We start from the raw sequence: 25,472 nt of genomic DNA, 5'->3' as shown, positions 1-25,472 counted from the left end.
AGAAACATCGGAGACGACGGTATCGTCAGAAGTGCCCCATGGACGTGTGACAGGACTGCTATTGTTTTCAATAAACATTTATGATCTGGCGAATAGTGTGGGGAGCCATCTGCAGTTGCTGGCTGACGATACACCAGTGTACAGGAAGGTGTCGATGTCGAGTGACTATAGGAGGATTCAAAAGGACTTAGACAACATTTGTACTAGTTGTGATGAATGGCGACTAATTTTAAATGTAGAAAAATGTAAGTTAATGCAGATGAGTAGGAAAAAGAAACCTGTACTGTTCGTATACAACATCACAGCGTCCCGCTCCCTCCCCCCCCCCCCCCCATGAACCATGGACCTTGAAGGTGGTGGGTAGGCTTGCGTGCCTCAGCGAAACAGATAGCCGGAAAGGTATCTGTTGAGAGACCAGACAAACGTGTGGTTCCTGAAGAGGGGCAGGGGGCAGGAGCCTTTTCAGTACTTGCAGGGGCAACAGTCTGGATGATTAACTGATCTGGCCTCGTAACACTAACCAAAACGGCCTTGCTGTTCTGGTACTGCGAACGGCTCAAAGCAAGGGGAAACTACAGCCGTAACTTTTCCCGAGGGCATGCAGCTTTACTGTATGGTTAAATGATGATGGCGTCCTCTTGTGTAAAATATTCCGGAGGTAAAATAGTCCCCCATTCGGATCTCCAGGCGGGAACCACTCAGGATGACGTCGTTATCAGGAGAAAGCAAACTGACGTCCTACGGATCGGAGTGTGGAATGTCAGATCCCTTAATCGGGCAGGTAGGTTAGAAAATTTAAAAAGGTAAATGGATAGGTTAAAGTTAGATATAGTGGGAATTAGTGAAGTTCGGTGGCAGGAGGAACAAGACTTTTGGTCAGGTGAATACAGGGTTATAAATACAAAATCAAATAGGGGTAATGCAGGAGTAGGTTTAATAATGAATAAAAAAATATGAATGCGGGTAAGCTACTGCAAACAGCATAGTGAACGCATTATTGTGGCCAAGATAGACACAAAGCCCACGTTTAATACAATAGTGCAAATTTATATGCCAACTAGCTCTGCAGATGACGAAGAAATTGATGAAATGTATGATGAGACAAAAGCAATTATTCAGATAGTGACGGGAAACGAAAATTTAGCAGTCATGGATGACTAGAATTCGATAGTAGGAAAAGGAAGAAAAGGAAACGTAGTAGATGAATACGGAATGGGGGTAAGAAATTAAAGAGGATGCCGCCTGGTAGAATTTTGCACTGAGCACAACTTAATCATAGCTAACACTTGATTCAAGAATCATGAAAGAAGGTTGTATACATGGAAGGGACCTGGAGATACTGGAAGGTTTCAGATAGACTTTTCGAGAAAAAGATAACCACTTGTATGAATATCAAGAGCTCAGATGGAAACCTGGTTCTAAGCAAGGAAGGGAAAGCAGAAAGGTGGAAGGAGTATATAGAGGGTCTATACAAGGGCTTGAGGACAATATTATGGAAATGGAAAGAGGATGTAGATGAAGATGAAATGGGAGATATGATACTGCGTGAAGAGTTTGACAGAGCACTGAAAGACCTAAGTCGAAACAAGACTCCGGGAGTCCATTAGAACTACTGATAGCCCTGCGAGAGCAAGCCCTGACAAAACTCTACCATCTGGTGAGCAAGATATATGAGACAGGCGAAATACCTTCAGAATTCAAGAAGAATATAATAATTCCAATCCAAAAGAAGCAGGTGTTGACAGATGTGAGAATTACCGAACTATCAGTTTAATAAGTCACAGCTGCAAAATACTAACACGAATTCTTTACAGACGAATGGAAAAACTGGTATAAGCCGACCTCAGGGAAGATCAGTTTGGATTCCGTAGAAATGTTGGAACACATGAGGCAATACTGACCCTACGACTTATCTTAGAAGATAGATTAAGGAAAGGCAAACCTACGTTTCTAGCATTTGTAGACTTAGAGAAAGCTTTTGACAATGTTGACCGGAATACTCTCTTTCAAATTGTGAAGGTGGCAGGGGTAAAATACAGGGAGCGAAATGCTATTTACAATTTGTACAGAAACCAGATGGCAGGTATAAGAGTCGAGGGGCATGAAAGGGAAGCAGTGGTTGGGAAGGGTGTGAGACAGGGTTGTAGCCTATCCCCGATGTTATTCAATCTGTATATTGAGCAAGCAGTAAAGGAAACAAAAGAAAAATTCGTAGTAGGGAATAAAATCCATGGAGAAGAAATAAAAACTTTGAGGTTCGCCGATGACATTGTAATTCTGTGAGAGACAGCAAAGGACCTGGAAGAGCAGTTGAACGGAATGGACAGTGTCTTGAAAGGAGGGTATATGATGAACATCAACAAAAGCAAAACGAGGATAATGGAATGTAGTCGAATTAAGTCGGGTGATGCAGTGTGAAAAGTGACAGAGTCACCTTTTTTAAATATCTGGGCGTAGCATTCGGAGCGATATGAAATGAAACTAGCATGTGAAGATTATGATAGGAAAAGGGACTTGTCGATTTCGGTTTATTTGGAGAATTTTGGGAATCTGTGGTTCATCTGTAATGGAAACAGCATATAGGACGCTAGTGCGACCTATTCTTGAGTACTGCTCGAGCGTTTGGTATCCGCACCAGGTCGGAAGACAGAGAAGCAATTCAGAGTTGGGCTGCTAGATTTGTTACTGGTAGGTTCGAACAATACGCAAGTAGTACGGAGATGCTTCGGGAACTCAAATGGGAATCGCTAGAGGAAAAGCGACGTTATTTTCGAGGAACACTATTGAAAAAATTTAGAGAACCGGCATTTGAAGCTGACTGCAGAACGGTCCTACTGTTGCCAACATACATTTCGCGTAACGACCACGAAGATACGAGAAATTATAGCTCATACGGAGGCATATAGACAGCTGTTTTTCCTTCGCTGTATACGCGAGGAAAGGAAATGACTAGTAGTGGTACAGGGACCCTCTGCCACGCACCGTATTGTGGCTTGCTGAGTATGTATGTAGATGTAGATATTGAGTTTTTTAGGAGTAACAGGGATATTATCCTCTCAGTGATCGTGGAAATCTGCCTAATACTTTGGTTTAATGATATGGTAGAAAAATTGTGGTTAATTAGGTGCTCGGACTCGACTGGAGATGGTAACTCGCGTGATTGACGAGCACTTGTGTAGCTGAATGCACATCGCGCTAGTTCAGTTTCCCAAATTGTCGAACGGCAACGTACAGGAATGTACAGTTTACAATGTATGTATCCCTGTGAATAAAGCCAATTTACGCTGGACTATCAACTGCAATTTCGTTCTTTTCTAGGTTGTTGTTATGCTCATTTATTCCTTTTTCTCGAAGTCAGGAAATAGGAAGAAGGGAAGATACAGAGTTTAACGTCTCGTTGACATCGAGGTCATTAGTGACAGAGCACAAGCTCGTATTGTGTCAAGGATGGGGAAGGAAATCGGTCGTGCCTTTCAAAGCAACCGTCCCGGCATATGCCTGGAGCGATTTTGAGAAATCACGCTTTTGAAGCGTCGTCCTCCCGAACGTGAATCAGTGTGGTAACCACTGCGCCTCCTCGCTCGGTCCGTGAAGTGGCGTAGGAACAATGTTGTAATATAATGCAATTCCGCAGAAGGTACGTTGATGCCACTGAAAATCTCAAGAAATAATGAAACAACACTATAGTCCGAATGAGAACATATCAAATTGATGTAATTTTTGCAATATGATAATCTAGCGTTGAGAATGCTTATGAACTGCTTAAAAACTCCAATTTTATGAGATAATAAAATTTTACTAAGTAAGTAATACAGCTATATTTTTAGGCATTTCTCTATATCACCTGGAAAATTGGTGCTATCGGGATTAACAACATCCGAAATACTAGAACCCGTCATCTGATATGGAAATCAAACTGAATTTCGTTACAGATTCAAAGCATAGGGCGAGTACATTTATTGCCATTCTGTGCAATCGAAATTCTTCTCTAGGACATTTCGAAGAGCACATCTTATGGTTGTTTTGCTCTGTAGTTCTGATATTCCACCAGTCCCTATATTATTTATCATTTCCAGATTACAGCTCAACTACGCTCATGTACTGTATCTGTTTAAGAAACCTGATGAATACGAAACATATCATAAACTGTAAGAAATAGAGTGTCTTGTTATGATGAGCGGAGGTTCTAGCCACAGACCCATCAGACTGCAATGCCTTTAACAAAAATGCTTCGTCAGGAACAGCGACATTTCATCACAGTTATGAACAATGTTACCAACTGTCAGTTAATTGACACCTCGCTTGACGAGAACAGACCTTTAGCTTAGAATAAAGTTCAAATGAATTAAGCCAGAAATACCGTAAAATGATTATAACTAATCTCTTCTTTTACTTTCAACTCACTGTTACCACAGACCACGTCTCTGATGCAATTGTAAACACCATAAGCTTCTTATTACACACCCATGCAAATGAACCGCTGATAAAACTATTTACAAGTAACAGCGAGGAATTTCAGCTGCTGAATTTAACAATAAACTGGACGTTTAAAAGTAAAGAGTTACACATCATTTTTCAGACAGCCTGTCGACAACACAGAGGTAACTTTGTTGCAATGTTCGTGTTCGTTTTGCTACTCGTCGTTTTACAAGAAAGTTATTACGAGACTCGTTCTGGTACCGTGTACGACAAATTTACTAAACCGAGCAGTAATTGCCGGTGATCTTTACGAACACTGCTTCTCAGCCATCATCCGATCCCGGAGAAGCGTGTCAGTAAATGCAGAAGACAATCGTGCCCGGTTCCTACAGTTTAGAGATCTGTTCACAGAATAAACATGACAGTACACTTCGCTTATGGGAAATGTAGATGAATAAATTACCTTATCGTATTACATAGAGTCAAGTAGCGTTAGAGAGAAACAGTTCGCAAGGTGACAAATTTAGACACATCCCCGTTGCATAAATGCATGGATCTCGCTCTATTACAATGGAATCGATTCACAGTCAGTCTCACGGTAACGACAGTGCCGTCCTGAAAGCACTCTGCGCGCACACACATACCGTGCTCACAAAGAAAAACAAACATGAGGCGCGCACACATATTGCCTTGTTAGCACCAGATTGGAGCATGTGGCGTTCCTTTGAATGGATGATTACGTCTGTACTTACCGCTGACTTGACTACGAACTTAAAGAAAAGAGTAAGCTGTACAAAAATGTAAAATTGTTGTTATTAGTAGTTAACGAAACTCACAAACAACAGGAAAACTTAGAATCCAGGTCGTAGTGCGGAAGGGGTGCCGTCAGTTACTCTAAGTTTTCTCGGGTGCTCGATCAGTCTGATTCTGGCGTACATAATTTCGGTGTTAAGGCACGATCAGAGCCGACGCATGCACTAACTGCATATGTACAAACTAATAAGTGATACGAAAATTGAAACAAGTGCTACCGTCACTTTCACATCTCATATATTTATGCAACCAGTTTCGGTGTTCCATAAATAAATGACGTGCAAAAGTGACGGCTGCAGGTGTTATAATTTTCATTACATATTGAGTAGCCGAATTCCTGCCAACCGTCACTTAACGAGGATGGGCATAGTAAAACTAATAAGTGGTTGTCACGTTACTACGTACCGGTAACATGCAATACACGCACAATATGATGCATTTCGTGCCGAAAAGTTGCCAACAGAGCTGCGGCCACAGCGTCGCGTAACAATGTAGCTTACTAGAAGGCGCAGTATTTAAATTTAGGTTACGTTTCTCTTATGTTACATTCAGTTTATTAGCTGCTACTCTATTGTTCAACAGAAACGTGGAAATTACCTCGAGCCCAGCAGCTGCTTCTGTTAAGCGACCATCTCTGCAACAACACGACAAGACAGGATGCCGGCAGACGTGGGGCCGCAGTGACTGCTCTGGTGGACACGCTAAGCCCAGCTGGCGTTCCCAAAAGCCTCTAGCAGCACCCGGTCGGCGGCGTCAGTTGTCGCTGCCTCATATCACCCGAAGAGCACTGCGTCGGAAACGGGCCAGCGAACATGCACTGTCGACTGCCGACTCAGATATACACCCCCGCGTGTAAGGAGTGCCACCACGGGGCTCCTTTCCAGAGTCAATGTTTGAAAACCCAGCGCAGTGACAGTTCTAACGACAAGTGGCCGCCAGGGAGAGGGCGTTCGCTGGCCCTTCTTGCAGAGCTGCCGGCAACGCAGCGGAGAGCCGGTAGCGCGAGGGATGCGTGTGCCCTGCCGTGGCCGCGCAGCCACTTGCCGACCGCTTCCCTTCGCCTTCCCGCGTTTTCTGACCTCTGTTTACGACCACCGGCGCGCACCCGAGCGGCGCGCCTGCGCAGTGCGTTGTGCGCAGCTGCCCCTACCACCACCGCCCAGCCGGCTGCCGCACCAATCTCTGAGGGGAAGAAAGCGCGTGGCTTGTCCTTCGGCCGTGGCCAGGGACGCTTTCGAGGTGTAGAATACACACCGGCGCTCCCCAATCAGCCAGTTACGCCCCTGTTATTGGCACGTGCGTGCTGCGATCACTCACAAAAGGAGAAGCAAACTGCGCGCTCAAAACACTCTTTTCATACTCGTGCCGAGATTGTCCAGGATAAATAAATTACCTGATGGACGTAAACATCTTTACTTTCGCAAGGTGTCATCCGCCGTCAACAAGACCGGGAAAACACATCTGCACTCCAGGTAAATATGAATTACTAATAAAGAAGGAGATGTCAGAACCCTCCCTTCATCCACGTGTCAAGGTTATTCACAGCACTACATTGACAGTCGTGGAATTCGCTTCCTCCCATTGAGGGTCACACACCATCGACAATACCAGGATAACACATCACGCCAGCAGAGACATGTAAATAACCGAACAGATATTTTTCTTCCGAATAACGAACTTCCGTGTTAAATGCTGAAGGCGTGGGAAACGCTACTATCTTTAGAGACCAGATTTCGTCAAAAAGATCAGGATCACACAGAACATCAACGGGAAATTGTAAATGATCTAAGTAAAGTCACAAGGCGTCTCTTTAATGCGAAGTGCAGATGACGTTAAATACCAATTTAGTATGGCACAGACAACGACAATGCGAGGAGTTTCATCTTGCAGACTGGGAATGGTATTCTGCTGATGCATATCCTTACATTTTTGCTGACGCATCCGCACTTCCGTAAGACGTTGTAGCGTATATTAAAAGCGGTGAGTCGGTGACAGTCCTAGAACATAGAGTCACCGTCAGACGCGGCGGTCTTTCTTAAACTCTTGTAATCGTGCTCCGAGACAACTTTAAAAACACGGAAATGATCGGAAGGTGGTGCCACAACTTCCTCCACAGGACACATCGTGAGAGGAGGTAAGACGTTTTAACGATAGCTCCTCAAAAAGTAATGCAGATTGTACACAACGCTTAGCGTGCACACATCAATAGTCGACTCTTAAAGTGCGACTGTAATATGGAGACAGGAGTGAGATACGCAACACAACACAGTAGGCCTACACCATGGTGTTGTGACGTGCTCTTGAATTACTCACGATACGCTGCACAAAGTCCAGGGCTCGAGGATAACAGAAGAGGACACCGTGTGTGAAGCCGATATCCAGTAAATAGCTGTTGTGCAGACTAACTCTCCAGTATTTTTCTAAATGCGACGGAAGTGTCAGGTCGGCCGTGAAACTTATGTGTCACTGTAATGTGTCTTCACGAGTGGAGAAATGAGGACGATAGAGGTAATCCTCTTTGAGTATGCTCAGTTAGAGACTGAGATGAGAAACTACTCAAATAAAAAAGGTTTTGCATCACCCCAGTTCCCAGAACGCCTGAAGATAGTTCACTGTAGATACTGTATCACAGACACTGTTTCCACGTACGTGTACATAATTACTCTACCACGCAAACATCTGGGATACATACGTCTGGTATGAGACGTTCCCGGGGGGAGGGGAGGGAGGGTTGGGGGGGGGGGGCGGGTGTCCACGGGGGGCCGAACAGCAGAATAGCCCTACGTTCGGTGTGGGGCGGCGGTGGGGTGGGTGGACTCCTGTGGCCTGTTGTGGGGTTCTGAACCACTGACTGCTATGGCGGGACGAAGGTTTTCCGTCGTTACTAGGTCCCCAGTTGTTGAACGCACCCACATACACACATCACAGACACAGTCCCTTTGACTGTTCAGAGGTGTCACTAAACCCACCCAAAGATGTAAACAAGCATGGATGATCGGCGCCTATTAGACGGAGGAGGTCCGACAGCCGATCAGTTCCAGTCATTCCACCAGGAAGGAGATAGACGGCTCGTGTTGTCTGTACTTCAACCATTCCTAGACGGTGAATATCGCGGTTCGATCGCGTCCGCATTGTTACTTCGTACCAGAAAAGGCCCTCAACAAGGGGAAGTGTCCAGGCGTCTCGGAGTGAACCAAAGCGATGTTGTTCGGACATGGAGGAGATACAGAGAGAAAGGTACTGTCGATGACATGCCTCGCTCAGGCTGCCCAAGAGCTACTACTGCAGTGGATGACCGTTACCTACGGATTATGGCTCGGAAGAACACTGACAGCAACGCCACCACGTTGAATAATGCTTTACGTACAACCACAGGACGTCGTGTTATGACTCAAACTGTGCGCAATACGCTGCATGATGAGCAACTTCACTCTTGACGTCGTTGGCGAGGTCCATCATTGCAACCACAACACTATGCAGTGCAGTACAGATGGGCCCAACAACATGCCGAATGGATCGCTCAGGATTGCCACCAAGTTCTCTTCACCGATGAGTGTCGCATATGCCTTCAGCCAGACAATCGTCCGAGACGTGTTTGGAGGCAACCCGGTCAGGCTAAACGCCTTAGACACACTGTCCAGCGAATGCAGCAAGGTGGAGGTTCCGTGCTGTTTTGGGGTGGCATTATGTGGGGACGACGTACGCCGCTGGTAGTCATGGAAAGCGCCGTAACGGCTGTAGGATACGTGAATGCCATCCTCCGACCTATAGTGCAAACATATCTCAGCAGCATATTAGCAAGGCATTCCTCTTCATAGGCGACAATTCGCGCCCCCATCGTGCACATCTTGTGAATGACTTCCTTCACGATAACGAAATCGCTCGACTAGAATGGCCAGCATGTTCTCCAGACATGAACCCTATCGAACATGCCTGAGATGGATTGAAAAGGGCTGTTTATGGACGACGTGACCCACCAACCACTCTGAGGGATATACGCCGAATCGCCGTTGAGGAGTGGGACAATCTGGACCAACAGTGCCTTGATGAACTTGTGGATAGTATGCCACGACGAATACAGGCATGCATCAGTGCAAGAGGACGGGCTACTGGGTATTAGAGGTACCGGTGTGTACAGCAATCTGGACCACCACCTCTGAAAGTCTCACTGTATGGTGGTGCAACGCGCAATGTGTGGTTTTCATGAGCAATAAAAAGGGCGGAAATGATGTTTATGTTGATCTCTATTCCAATTTTCTGTACAGGCTTCGGAATTCTGTACCGAGGTGATGCAAAAATTTTCTTGATGTGTGTATATTGTAGTTGTGTCAATAAAGCGCACAAAGGTACAGAGAGTTAGAGAATAAGCAAAATAATTCAGATGTGCAGTAAAATGACTGAAAAGGAGGGTATAGGTCAGGGTTGCACTACAGCAAGGAAGTAGCTACTCGCACTGCAGAGTTCTTGTGGAGTGCACGTGGGTTTTTTCTTAGGCTAGCCGGTAGTTTGAGGCCCTCTCGTCAGTCTATAAGCAGAGAACAAAATCAGAGTGCACACTAGGTAAAGACACTTCGACTGTCAAAATTGTAACAGCAAACTGTCGAAACATTCCTAACAAAATTCCTGACTTTACTGCCCTCGAGGTAACTTGTCACACTGAAATTATTCTTGGAAGCGAGAGCTGGCTGAAACCCGTAGTAGAAAGCTCTGAAATACTTAGAGAGGCTTGGAACATAGATCTAGAAGACATATTAGATGTAATAGGACGGGGAGTGTTTATCGCAATCGACAAAAATACTGCCTCTATTGAGGTCGAAATTGAATGTAAATGTGAAGTTACACTGAAGAGCCAAAGAAACTCGTGTAGGGGCCCGCGACAACGCAGACGTTGTGGCATGTTCGCAGCTCGCGGTCTAGTGGCTAGCGTTGCTGCCTCTGGAACACGGGGTCCTGGGTTCGATTCCCGGCTGGGTTGCGGATCTTCTCCGCCTGGGAACTGGGTGTTTGCGTTGTGCTCATCATTTCATCATCATCATCATCATCATCATCATCATCATCATCATCATCATCATTCGTGACAGAGGCTAGACTGGACTGAAAAAAATTGGACTGTGTAAAAATTGGGACCTTGTACGAGTGCTGATGACCGCGCAGTTGAGGGCCTTACAAATCCAAACATCATCATCCTCATCACGACGTGGCATGGACTCGACTAATGTCTGAATTAGCGCTGGAGGGAAATTACACCACGAATCCTGCAGGGCTGTCCATAAATCCGTAAGAGTACGACGGGGTGGAAATCTCTTCTGAACAGCACGTTGCAAGTCATCCCATATATGCTCAATAATGTTGAAGTCTAGGGAGTTTGGTGACCATTGGAAGTGTTTAAACGCAGTAGAATGTTCCTGGAGTCACTCTGTAGCAATTCTGTACGTGTGGGGTGTCGCATTGTCCTTCTGGAATTTCCCAGGTCTCCCGGAATGCACAATCGACATGAATGGATGCAGGTGATCATACAAGATACTTACGTACGTGTCACCTGTCAGAATCGTATTTAGACGTTTCTGGGGTTCCATATCAGTCCAACTGCACACGCCCCACACCATTACAGAACCTCCACTAGCTTGAAAATGGTTCAAATGGCTCTGAGCACAATGGGGCTTAACATCTGTGGTCATCAGTCGCCTAGAACGTAGAACTACTTAAACCTAACTAACCTAAGGACATCACACACATCCATGCCCGAGGCAGGATTCGAACCTGCGACCGTAGCGGTCACGCGGTTCCAGACTGAAGCGCCTAGAACCGCACGGCCACAGCGGCCGGCCACTAGCTTGAACAGTCACCTGATTCATGAGGTTGTCTCCATATCCGTACACGTCCATCAGCTCGTTGTGATTTGAAACGAGATTCGTCCGAGCAGGTAACATGTTTCCAATCATCAACAGCCCAATGGCGGTGTTGACGGACCCAGGCGAGGCGTAAAGCTTTGTGTCGTGCAGTCATCAAGAGTACACGAATGGGCCTTCCGCTCCGAAAGCCCGTGTCGATGATGCTTCGTTGAATGGTTCGCACGCTGACATTTGTTGATGGCCCAGCATTGAAATCTACAGCAATTTACGAAGGGCTGTACTTCTGTGACGTTGAACGATTGTCTTCAGTCGTTGTTGGTCCCGTTACAGCAGGATCTTTTTCCGACCGCAGTGATGTCAGAGATTTGATGTTTCACCGGATCCCTGATATTCACGGTACACTCGTGAAATGGTCGTACGGGAAATTCTCCACTTCACCGCTACCTCGGAGATACTGTGTCCCATCGCTCGTGCGCCGTCTACAACACCACGTTCAAACTCACTTGAATCTAGATAAACTGCTACTGTAGCAGCAGTAACCGATCCAACAACTGCGCCAGACATTTGTTGTCTTATATAGCCATTGCCGACCGCAGCGCCGTATTCTGTATTTGAATACGCAAGCCTATAGAAGTTTCTTTGGCGCTTCAGTATCTATGGACACGAGTAACCGGCCTAGATCAACTCGAGCTAATTAGCGGATGTTTCAACGGCCACCGGACCCGCTGTCACAGTTTTACAATCATTCAAAGAAAGTCTGGAAGCAGAATCGCGGAAATACCCACACCATGTAATGTTAGTTGGAGACGACTTTATCCTACCGCGTATAGACTGGGACTCTATGGATGCATTGCAAGGGGTACGGACAGGCCGTCTTGTCAAGTACTATTGAACACGTTTTCCGAAAACAGTCTGGAGCAGCTACACTCCTGGAAATGGAAAAAAGAACACATTGACACCGGTGTGTCAGACCCACCATACTTGCTCCGGACACTGCGAGAGGGCTGTACAAGCAATGATCACACGCACGGCACAGCGGACACACCAGGAACCGCGGTGTTGGCCGTCGAATGGCGCTAGCTGCGCAGCATTTGTGCACCGCCGCCGTCAGTGTCAGCCAGTTTGCCGTGGCATACGGAGCTCCATCGCAGTCTTTAACACTGGTAGCATGCCGCGACAGCGTGGACGTGAACCGTATGTGCAGTTGACGGACTTTGAGCGAGGGCGTATAGTGGGCATGCGGGAGGCCGGGTGGACGTACCGCCGAATTGCTCAACACGTGGGGCGTGAGGTCTCCACAGTACATCGATGTTGTCGCCAGTGGTCGGCGGAAGGTGCACGTGCCCGTCGACCTGGGACCGGACCGCAGCGACGCACGGATGCACGCCAAGACCGTAGGATCCTACGCAGTGCCGTAGGGGACCGCACCGCCACTTCCCAGCAAATTAGGGACACTGTTGCTCCTGGGGTATCGGCGAGGACCATTCGCAACCGTCTCCATGAAGCTGGGCTACGGTCCCGCACACCGTTAGGCCGTCTTCCGCTCACGCCCCAACATCGTGCAGCCCGCCTCCAGTGGTGTCGCGACAGGCGTGAATGGAGGGACGAATGGAGACGTGTCGTCTTCAGCGATGAGAGTCGCTTCTGCCTTGGTGCCAATGATGGTCGTATGCGTGTTTGGCGCCGTGCAGGTGAGCGCCACAATCAGGACTGCATACGACCGAGGCACACAGGGCCAACACCCGGCATCATGGTGTGGGGAGCGATCTCCTACACTGGCCGTACACCACTGGTGATCGTCGAGGGGACACTGAATAGTGCACGGTACATCCAAACCGTCATCGAACCCATCGTTCTACCATTCCTAGACCGGCAAGGGAACTTGCTGTTCCAACAGGACAATGCACGTCCGCATGTATCCCGTGCCACACAACGTGCTCTAGAAGGTGTAAGTCAACTACCCTGGCCAGCAAGATCTCCGGATCTGTCCCCCATTGAGCATGTTTGGGACTGGATGAAGCGTCGTCTCACGCGGTCTGCACGTCCAGCACGAACGCTGGTCCAACTGAGGCGCCAGGTGGAAATGGCATGGCAAGCCGTTCCACAGGACTACATCCAGCATCTCTACGATCGTCTCCATGGGAGAATAGCAGCCTGCATTGCTGCGAAAGGTGGATATACACTGTACTAGTGCCGACATTGTACATGCTCTGTTGCCTGTGTCTATGTGCCTGTGGTTCTGTCAGTGTGATCATGTGATGTATCTGACCCCAGGAATGTGTCAATAAAGTTTCCCCTTCCTGGGACAATGAATTCACGGTGTTCTTATTTCAATTTCCAGGAGTGTAGTTCGATAGCCGACGCGGTTTGGAAACATTTTAAACCTTGTAGCTTGAAACAGGCGTGGCTTTATCGACGGTGTCAGTATACAGACACTGATGATGCCATCATAGTGACGATGGTTACTAAATTCAGTAGATTCATCCCGAAGGCTATGAGAGTAATATTGCTGAAACGAGAAGATAAACACTTGTTAGCAGCCCACTTAGAAAATGAATCGATATCAGTTAGTACCATTACGATGTATGTCGAGGAATTACGGGCAAAGTTTAAACGGATTGTATTTCGCGCCCTGGAGAAATATGTGCCGAATAAGTGGATCACGGTCGGAAAAGTCCCATTGTGGTTTAATAAATTGAGAGCTTACTGGGGAGGCGGAGATTGTTGCACTCTCGGTTCAAAAAAGAACGTGCAAATGAAGACAGGCAAAAATTTATAGAAATTCGTGCGTCCGTAAAAAGATTGACGCGCGAAGCTTACAGAAACTACCACCGTTATACATTAGCAATAGATCTTGCCGAGAACCCGACAGAATTTTAGTCCTACGTAAAATCGCAAAGTGGGTCTAACGCTTCTATTCATTCACTCAGCAAAAGTAAAGCGGAAATTATAAAGCTCGCATTTAAGAAATCTTTCACTCAGGAAATCGTGCAAACCTACCGTCGTTTGACTCCCATATGGAGGACATAATAACAAGTATCTCTGGTGTAGAGAAACAACTGAAAGAGTTGAAAATAAATCGATGGAATCCCAGTTCGGTCTTATAAAAAGTAGGTACTCTACGGTATTGTACTTATCGCGAATCTATTGCTCGGTGCTAAGTCCCAAGCAAATGGATAAAGCGCAGGTCACTCCTGTTAGTAAGAAGGGTAATATAACGGACCCGCAAAATTACATACCAATATCCTTAACACCAATTTGCTGCAGAATTCTTGAACACATTCTCAGTTCGAATATAATAAATTTCCTCGAGACGGTAGAGCTTTTGTCCACAAATCAGCGTGGATTTAGGAAGCATCGTTCGTGCGAAACTCAGCTTGCCCCCACGATATCCCGAAAACCATGGATGAAGGGCAACAAGCAGGTTCCATGATCTTAGATTTCCGGAAAGCGTTTGAAGCAGCGCTCATTTTCAGACTGTTAACGAAGATACGAGAACACGAAATAGATCCCCAGGTATGTTAGTGGCTCGAAGACTCCTTAAGTAATAGAAGCCAGTAGGTTTTCCATCAGAGACAAGGTATCGTCAAGAGTATTCCAGGGAAGTGTATTAGCACCGCTCTTATTGTCCATATACCTTACTTAAATGATCTGACGGTCAGAGTTACTAGCAGTCTGCCACTGTTTGCTGATGATTGTGTTATGTCCGAGAAGGTGTGGTCATCGAGTGACTGTGTAAGTATACAATATGACTTAGGCAAAATTTATAGTGGCACATTGCACTAAGTGTAGAAAAATATAAGTTAACGCAAGTGAGTAAGAAAAACAATCCCATAATATTCGAAACAGCAATAGTAATGTACTGTTTGACACAGTCACGTCGGTTAGATGTCTAGATTTATTTTATTTATTTATTTATACGTCAAGTTCCGTAAGACCAAATTGACGAGCAAATCTCCAAGGTCATGGAACGTGTCAGTACATGAACTTACAACATAAAAGTAATAACAAATAAAAATAAATGTTCATGAACCTGAAAAAAAGTCAGTTCATAAGTTTAAGTAAACGCTATCAGCAATACAATAAGAATCAGCTTAATTTTTCAAGGAACTCCTCGACAGAATAGAAGGAGTGACCCATGAGGAAACTCTTCAGTTTCGATTTGAAAGCGCGTGGATTACTGCTAAGATTTTTGAATTCGAGTGGCAGCTTATTGAAAATGGATGCAGCAGTATACTGCACACCTTTTTGCACAAGAGTTAAGGAAGTCCGATCCTAATGGAGGTTTGATTTCTGCCGAGTATTAACCGAGTGAAAGCTGCTTATTTTTGGAAATAAACTAATATTGGTAACAATAAACGACAATAAGGAATAGAGACCAATGTCAAAATACCCAGACTCGTGAACAGATGTCGACAAGAGGTTCGTGAACTCACACCACTTATTGCCCGAACCGCCCGTTTCTGAGCCAAAAATATCCTTCTAGAATGGGAAGAGTTACCCCAAAACATAATACTATACGACATAAGTGAATGAAAATAAGCAAAGTAGACTAACTTACGTGTCGAAGTATCACTCACTTTTGATACCGTTCGAATAGTGAAAATGGCCCTATTAAGTCTTTGAAGAAGATCCTGAACGTGGGCTTTCCACGACAGCTTACTACCTATCTGAACACCTAGAAATTTGAACTGTTCAGTTTCACTAATCACATTCCCGTTCTGTGAGATTAAAACGTCAGGTTTTGTTGAATTGTGTGTTAGAAACTGTAAAAACTGAGTCTTCCTGTGATTTAACGTTAGTTTATTTTCTACAAGCCATGAACTGAGGTCATGTATTGCGCTACTTGAAACCGAGTCAATGTTGCACACAACATCCTTTACTACCAAGCTAGCTAGTGTCATCAGCAAACAGAAATATTTTAGAGTTACCCATAATATTAGAGGGCATATCATTTATATAAATAAGGAACAGGAGCGGCCCCAACACTAATCCCTGGGGCATCCCCCACTTGACAGTACCCCACTCAGATCCCACATCACAGCCGTTATCAACATTGTGAATAATGACTTATTGCTGCCTGTTGCTAAAGTAAGAGGTGAACCAATTGTGAGCTACTCCCCTTATTCCGTAATGGTCCAACTTCTGGAGCAATATTGTGAGATCAACACAGTCAAATGCCTTTGTTAAATCAAAAAATACGCCAAGCGTTAGAAACTTTTTGTTTAGCTCATCCAGTACCTCACAGAGAAAAGAGAATATAGCATTTTCAGTTGTCAAACGACTTCTAAAGCAGAACTGTACGTTTCATAGCAAATCGTGTGATGTAAAATGATCAATTAACCTTACGAACACAGCCTTTTCGATAACTTTTGCAAACACTGATGGCATAGAAATAGGTCTAAAATTATCTACATTATCCCTTTCTCCCTTTTTGTAAAGCGGCTTTACTACTGAGTACTTTGATCGCTCTGGAAACTGACCATTCCTAAAGGAAAAATTACAAATATGGCTAAATACAGGGCTAACATGTGCAGCACAGTACTTTAATATTCTGCTAGACACTCCATCATAACCATGAGAGTCCTTAGTCTTCAGTGATTTAATTATTGACTCAATCTCCCTCTTGTCTGTATCACAGAGAGGTATTTCAGGCGTCAATCTCGGAAAGGCATTTGCTAAGAAATTCATATGATTTCCTGTAGAATGTAAATTTTTATTTAATTCACCAGCAATGCTCAGAAAATGTTTGTTTAATACTGTACATTTATCTGATTTATCAGTAACAGAAATATTACTACTGCGAACTGACTTTATATCATCGACCTTGTGCTGCTGACCAGACACTTCCTTCACAACTGACCATATGGCTTTAATTTTATCCTGTGAATTAGCTATTCTATTTGCATACCACATACTCTTTGCCTTGCTAATAACACTTTTAAGCACCTTACAATACTGTTTGTAATGGGCTACTGTAGCTTGATTGTGACTACTTCTAACATTTTGATATAATTCCCGCTTTGTTCTACATGATATCCTTATCGTACTAGTCAGCCAACCGGGCTGTCCATTACTGCTAGTACCCCGTTTAGAATGTTCTAATGGAAAGCAACTCTCAAAGAGCATGAGAAATGTGTTATGGAAAGCATTGTATTTATCATCTATTTTTTTCGGCACTATAAACATCTTGCCACTCTTGTTCCTTGACAAGTTTTAAAAAACTCTCTGTTGCTGTTGGATTAACTTTCCTACGTAGTTTGTAATTACATATGACATTGGTTTGAGTATAAAAACCTTTTAGTGTTAAAATTTGTGCATCATGGTATGAAAGGCCATTCACCCTTTTACTAACAGAATGCCCATCTAGTAATGAAGAATGAATAAAAATATTGTCTATGACTGTGACACTGTTCCCCTGCACCCTAGTTGGAAAAAACACAGTCTGCATCAGGTCATATGAATTTAGGAGATCTAACAACACCCTTTTTCTTGCACAACCATATACAAAATTAATATTGAAGTCACCACATATAACTACTTTCTAGTTCTTCCTACAAAGTGAATCAAGAACCCTCTCTAGCTTAAGCAAAAATGCTCTGAAGTCGGAGTTAGGGGACCTATAAACAACAGCAATTAGAAGTTTAGTTTCACTAAATTCAACTAATGCTGCACAACTTTCAAATATCTGTTCAGTGCACTGTCGTGATTCGTCTATGGACTCAAATGAAATACTGTTTTTTACGTACAGAGCCACTCCCCACCCCGCAAGGAACTCCTTGAGAAACAGCCAGCTAATCTGTAGCCTGGTAAAGGAAGCCTCTGAATTATCAAATTATTTAAGTGGTGCTCTGATATACCAATAATTTCAGAGTTAACATCTATTAGCAGTTCACTAACATTATCTCTAATACCTCTTATATTTTGATGAAATATGCTAATTCCTTCTCTACTTGGAAACATTACATGCTCTGGAGGTGAGCCCTTAGTTAGAGGCGCTTCCTTTAAGCAGGTATACCTATCAGCTGACTTCAGTCTAAAAATGGTGCAGCTCCAACACCAACTACTACAGGAATTTTCCCATGAGTGATCCCACCACCACCCACTACACTGTCACCTATAAGCTTTGCCAGTCTCCCCTTCCCATACCTACTGAGGTGCAGGCCATGCCTAGTGAAATCCGATCTTCTGATAGACTTAACTGGCACCACTGAAATGTGACCCATGGCATCTGCCATTAGTGTCTTCTCCAGCTCCATGTTAACGTGCCTAACAGCCGCATTAAGATGAGGCCAATCGTGACGATGAAACAGTTGCACGAAATGCACATTAGTGCCACCAGTTTGAGTAGCTATCTTTATCAGATCACCACCTACATCATATTCCCCGTCCCTATCAAGATTGTTCACCGCTTCACCCACTATCACTACCTGATCGTCCTTCGTAAAATTCCTACATAACTCCCGTATGTTGTCAGTCACCTGAGCCAACCCTGCACTAGGCTTCACAATGCTGGTGTCCTGGTACTCACTCCTCAATGCGTCCTGCAACTGCTGGTTCACACCTCTACCGTGGGAACTACCTAGCAACAGAACCTTCTTTCTGTTAGACTTTACAACTGACCTAGGCCTGCTAACTGCTGAGGACTGCTGCATGTTCCCTACACCTACAGCTAGACGAGGCTCCTCTCCACTCAACTCTGACAGGTGGTCAAATCTATTGCATGTATGCAAAGTAAAACTTTCTGAATACCCCCTCTTCCTAGCTACCTTCTTGCCAACTGCCAGTTCCCATTTCCCACCACCCTTCACCCTCGTCAACCTATCTAGTTCCTCCTTTGCGCATTGTAACTGCACCTGAAGGGCACAGATCTTACGCTCCTGCTCCTCTATTAACTTGTTTCTACTACAGATTCTACATTCCCAGGAGGGGATCTCCCTAAAATGACCACTGGCTTCCCAACTGCATTCCCCCCAATGAAAATACTTTGAACAAATCCCACACCCTAATCCACTACTCACAAACCTACGACAGAGCTCACACTTTTCACTCGTGGTAAAATTTTACAGTTACTGAAAAAAAACTATACGTCTACGTTACCAAAGTTCAGTTACACCAGTAGAACTATTAAAGAACTTACAATAATGGTCTCGAAATTCTCTACCTACTAAGAAAACAGCTACTTGTATTAATACTACTACAACACAGCCGATACCAATACTAGCAAAACTTCACAAAATTATTAGCTAAAACCAAAAAATTAAAACGACCACTGTAACACTAAGCGAAGTTAAAACACTCATCATCATCATCATCATCATCATCATTTAAGACTGATTATGCCTTTCAGCGTTCAGTCTGGAGCATAGTCCCTCTTATAAAATTCCTCCATGATCCCCTATTCAGTGCTAACATTGGTGCCTCTTCTGATGTTAAACCTATTACTTCAAAATCATTCTTAACCGAATCCAGGTACCTTCTCCTTGGTCTGCCCCGACTCCTCCTACCCTCTACTGCTGAACCCATGAGTCTCTTGTGAAACCTTGCTTCTCCCATGCGTGTAACATGACCCCACCATCTAAGACTGTTCGCCCTGACTGCTACATCTATAGAGTTCATTTCCAGTTTTTCTTTGATTTCTTCATTGTGGACACCCCCCTGCCATTGTTCCCATCTACTAGTACCTGCAATCATCCTAGCTACTTTCATATCCGTAACCTCAACCTTATTGATAAGGTAACCTGAATCCACCCAGCTTTCGCTCCCATACAACAAAGTTGGTCGAAAGATTGAACGGTGCACAGATAACTTAGTCTTGGTACTGACTTCCTTCTTGCAGAAGAGAGTAGATCGTAGCTGAGCGCTCACTGCATTAGCTTTGCTACACCTCGCTTCCAGTTCTTTCACTATGTTGCCATCCTGTGAGAATATTTAGCCTAAGTACTTGAAACCGTCCACCTGTTCTAACTTTGTTCCTCCTATTTGGCACTCAGTCCGTTTATATTTCTTTCCCACTGACATTACTTTCGTTTTGGAGATGCTACTAATCTTCATACCATAGTCCTTACATTTCTGATCTAGCTCTGAAATATTACTTTGCAAACTTTCAATCGAATCTGCCATCACACCTAAGTCATCCGCATATACAAGACTGCTTATTTTGTGTTCACATATCTTAATCTCACCCAGCCAGTCTATTGTTTTCAACATATGACCCATAAATAATATGAACAACAGTGGAGACAGGTTGCAGCCTTGTCTTACCCCTGAAACTACTCTGAACTATGAACTCAATTTACCGTCAACTCTAACTGCTGCCTGACTATCCATGTAAAGACCTTTAATTGCTTGCAAAAGTTTGCCTCCTATTCCATAATCTCGTAGAACAGACAATAACTTCCTCCTAGGAACCCGGTCATATGCCTTTTCTAGATCTATAAAGCATAGATACAATTCCCTGTTCCACTCATAACACTTCTCCGTTATTTGCCGTAAGCTAAAGATCTGGTCCTGACAACCTCTAAGAGGCCTAAACCCACACTGATTTTCATACAATTGGTCCTCAACTAATACTCGCACTTTCTTTTCATCAATACCTGAGAAGATTTTACCCACAACGCTGATTAAAGAGATACCTCTATAGTTGTTACAATCTTTTCTGTTTCCATGTTTAAAGATTGGTGCGATTACTGCTTTTGTCCAGTCTGATGGAACCTGTCCCGACTCCCAGGCCAATTCAATTATCCTGTGTAGCCATTTAAGACCTGACATTCCACTGTATTTGATGAGTTCCGACTTAATTTCATCCACCCCAGCTGCTTTATTGCACTGCAATCTATTGACCATTTTCTCCACTTCCTCAAATGTGATCCTATTTCCATCATCATTCCTATCCCATTCTACCTCCAAATCTGAAACATTACTGATCGTATTTTCACCTACATTGATCAACTCTTCAAAATATTCCCCCCATCTGCCCAAGGCATCCACAGGATTCACCAACAGTTTTCCTGACCTGTCCAAAATACTTATCATTTCCTTCCTACCTCCCTTTCTAAGAGTGCTAATTAGACTCCAGAATGGTTTTCCAGCAGCTTGACCCATGGTCTCCAACCTGTGTCCAAAGTCTTCCCAAGATTTCTTCTTGGGTTTGGCTTTGTTTCTTTCTTCAACATAACTTTCTCTGTCTATCTGAGTTCTAGTATGTAGCCATTTTTGATACGCCTTCTTTTTCCTTTTACGGGCTGCCTTGACTGTGTCATTCCACCAAGCTGTTTGCTTCCTCCTACTTTTACACACTACTGTTCCAAGACATTCTTTAGCCACTTCTAGTACTGTGTCCCTGTACCTTGTCCATTCCTTTTCCAGTGACTGTAATTGACTACATTCAACTAACTGGTACCTTTCGAAGATCGCTGTTATGTACTTGTGCCTGATTTCCTTATCCTGAAGTTTCTCCACTCTTATCCTCCTACATATGGACCTGACCTCCTGCACTTTCGGCCTCACAATCCCAATTTCACTGCAGATTAAATAATGATCAGTGTCATCAAAGAATCCCCTGAATACACGTGTGTCCCTCATAGCCTTCCTGAATTCCTGATCTGTTATTATATAGTCAATGACAGATCTGGTTCCCCTGCCTTCCCAAGTATACCGGTGAATGTTTTTATGTTTAAAAAAGGGGTTTGTGATTACTAAGCCCATACTGGCACAGAAATCCAAGAGTTGTTTCCCGTTCCTGTTGGCCTCCATATCCTCTCCAAATTTACCCATAACCTTTTCATACCCTTCTGTTCGATTTCCAATCCTGGCGTTAAAATCACTCATGAGCAGAACACTGTCCTTGTCCTTTACTCTAACAACTACATCACTGAGTGCCTCATAAAAACTATCCATCTTATCTTAAAACACTGAATGAAAATTTTACTGAAATATTTCACTAGAAAGAATAATAAACGTCAGTTGAAAACTAAAGCACGAAATTTACAAAACGACTTCAACACACTGAAAACTCTATAAAACACAGCGAGCGAACGATTACGAAAGTTTATTAAGTCGTTATTTCGCCACAAACGGCACGCAACACCACTGAAATCTATTAAATTTAATAACTGTATTACAGAGCACAAATAAGTTTGTCAGTACTTAGCTTATAACCGCTACAGCTGCAGTGCACGCCGCAAAATGTAAACACACTACTGAGGCGCGAGGCTTAGATGTAAAGTTGCAGGCTGTATGATATGAAATGAGCACGCAAGGACGATAGTAAGGATGGCGAATGGTCTACTTCGGTTTATTGGGAGACTTTTAGGAAAGTGTGCTTCATTTGTAAAGGACGCCGCGTGTACAACTCTAGGTTAATCCATTATTGAGCACTGCTTGAGTGTTTGGGATTCCCACCATGTCGAATTAAAGGAAGACATCGAAACAATTGAAAGGCGGGGTGCTAGATTTGTTCCATCAACGTTCGAGTATTACGGAAATGCTTCGTGACCTCGAGTAGGAATTCCTGGAGGGAAGACGATGTTCTCTTCGCGGTACACTATTGAAGTAATTTAGGAACTGGCATTTGAAGGTAACTGGCACCAACATATATTTCGCGCAAGGTCTACGAAGATGAGATGAGAGAAATTAAGGCTCGTACGGAGGCACACGGTCGTTTTCTTCTCTCTCTCTCTCTCTCTCTCTCTCTCTCTCTGCGAGTGGCCGGCCAGAGTGGCCGAGCGGTTCTAGGCTCTACAGTCTGGAACCGCGCGACTGCTACGTCGCAGTTTCGAATCCTGCCTCGGGCATGGATGTGTGTGATGTCCTTAGGTTAGTTAGGTTTAAGTAGTTCTAAGTTCTAGGGGACTGATGACCACAGCAGTTAAGTCCCACAGTGCTCAGAGCCATTGGAGCCAACTCTGCGAGTGAAAACGAGTAGTAGCGGCGGCTTGCGGAGTATTTATGTAGATGTAGATGTAGATGTAGATGTACATCTCATTCCACAGCCAGGAGCTAAAACCATTTCATTTAGATAACGAACGTGGAGAGAAACTATGGTTCTTATCGAAACGCATAAAATGGTGCAAATGGCTCTGAGCACTATGGGACTCAACTGCTGTGGTCATAAGTCCCCTATAACTTAGAACTACTTAAACCTAACTAACCTAAGGACAGCACACAACACCCAGCCATCACGAGGCAGAGAAAATCCCTGACGCCGCCGGGAATCGAACCCGGGAACCCGGGCGTGGGAAGCGAGAACGCTACCGCACGACCACGAGATGCGGGCTCGAAACGCATAGTCGACGAAACTGTAGAACAGTAATATGTAAGAGAGCAAAGAAAGAGGGTGGAGAGTGCCCTTGGCTGATGTTATGGTCTTCAGTCTGAAGACTCCACGCTAGTCTGTCCTGTGCAGGCCCCTTCTTATCTGCATAACTCGCACAACCGACACCCATTTACACCTGCTTAGTGTACTCAAGTCTTGGTCGCACTCTACAGTATTTGTCTCCCCGCACAAAAAAAACTTCCTTCCAATTCCAAAACGACAATTGTTCGATGCCTAAGGATGTGTCCTATCTATCGAAACCTTCTTTTACTCAAATTGTGCCATAAATTTCTTTTTCCCCCAGTTCCTCTTCTTTAGCTACTCGATCTACCTATCTCATCTGCAGCATTCTTCTGTAGCGCCACATTTCAAAAGCTCCTATTCTTTTCTTAAGTGAACGGTTTGTAGTCGACCTTTCAAAACCACACGAGGCTACACCCTAGATAAATACTTTTACGAAAGACTTCGTAATATTTAAATTTTGATTCAATGTTAACAATTTTCTCTTTTTCATAAATGCAGTTCTTGCTATTGTCAGTCTGCATTTTGTATTCTCTCCACTTCGGCCATTGTCAGTTCTTATGGGGCTCAAATAGCATAATGCGTCTACTATTTTTAGTGCATCATTTCCTAATCTACCTCAATTCTCTCAGCATCGCCTGATTTAAGTCGGTTACATTCTATTACTTCCTTGGTATACCGTCAATATCAAGGAAGCTTCTTAAGAAACAGCGTAGTTGCACAATATTGAGAGTCTAAAGCATAACTCCACTACTATTTATTTTTTATTTATTTATGTAATCTAGTCTGATTAGGACCATCAGGCCCTCTCTCAGATTGGACCAGAGTTTCACACATGAGAGATAGTATTAAAATGATTTGAGTGTCTACAGTGACAATTTGAGTAAATAACGCTATGAACTAACAAAGTTAATACTGGCTGTACTTCTACAACTGCTGCTGCTGCCACTAATAATAATAATAATAATAATAATAATAGATTTTCACTCTGCAGCGGAGTGTGCGCTGATATGAAACTTCCTGGCAGATTAAAACTGAGTGCTGGATCGCCAGAAGTAAAGCTGTGAGGACGGGGCGTGAGTCGTGCTTGGGTAGCTCAGTCGGTAGAGCACTTTCCCGCGAAAGGCAAAGGTCCCGAGTTCGAGTCTCGGTCCAGCACACAGTTTTAATCTTCCAGGAAGTTCAATAATAACAATAATTATAATAAAGACGGTATAGTGACCGAACTACTGAGAAACCTCGGACGAAACTCACTTAGAGAACTCACGCAGATTGTCACAGACATCTGGACGTCATAAAAGCTGCCAGATGACTTTAAATGCGCACTGATTCATCCATTACATAAAAAAGGCGATCGCACAGACGTGAACAACTGTAGGAGCATTTACCTACTACAAGTCACATGTAAGATCCTTTCAGCATGCCTACTCAAAAGGACACAGGACCAGCTGGAACACAAGATCGACGAGTACGAGGCGAGCTTCCGACCTGGTTGCTCCTGCGCAGAAAAAATCTTACATTTGAAGACCACGCTGAAAATCAAAGCCCTCAGAAATACGGCAATCATATGCACTTACGTTGACTTTCAGAACGCATATGACTCCGTTGACAGCCAGTCATTGTTCAACATCCTACACGAACAAGGTTTCGACAACAAGACACTGCGACCGATCAAACAGACACTGACAAATACGGCATCAAAAGTGAAATTTTGGGGGGAAATCTCTGAACCCTTTGAGATCAGGACAGGCGTGCGTCAAGGTGATGGTCTCTCACCACTCCTCTTCAACCTAGTGTTGGACAAAGTCATTAAGGAATGGGAGAAAGAGCTGATATTACAAGGATAGTGGAAGCCAGTGCGACTAGAACGTCCCATGGATGAACTGAAAGTTGACCGCTTAGTCTTCGCGGACGTCCTGGCACCACTTGCAGACAACGAAACCACAGCAGTCAGGCATGTAGAAGTACTCAAAGAGTGTGCAGAAAAAGTAGGGCTATAGATCTCCTTCCAAAAAGGCGAGTTCTTCTGCACGAAATTCTGCATGCTGAAT

The sequence above is a fragment of the Schistocerca nitens genome, chromosome 3, assembly GCF_023898315.1.
Source record: "Schistocerca nitens isolate TAMUIC-IGC-003100 chromosome 3, iqSchNite1.1, whole genome shotgun sequence".
Taxonomy (NCBI): Eukaryota; Metazoa; Arthropoda; class Insecta; order Orthoptera; family Acrididae; genus Schistocerca; species Schistocerca nitens.
Note: the sequence above shows the minus strand (reverse complement) of the source record.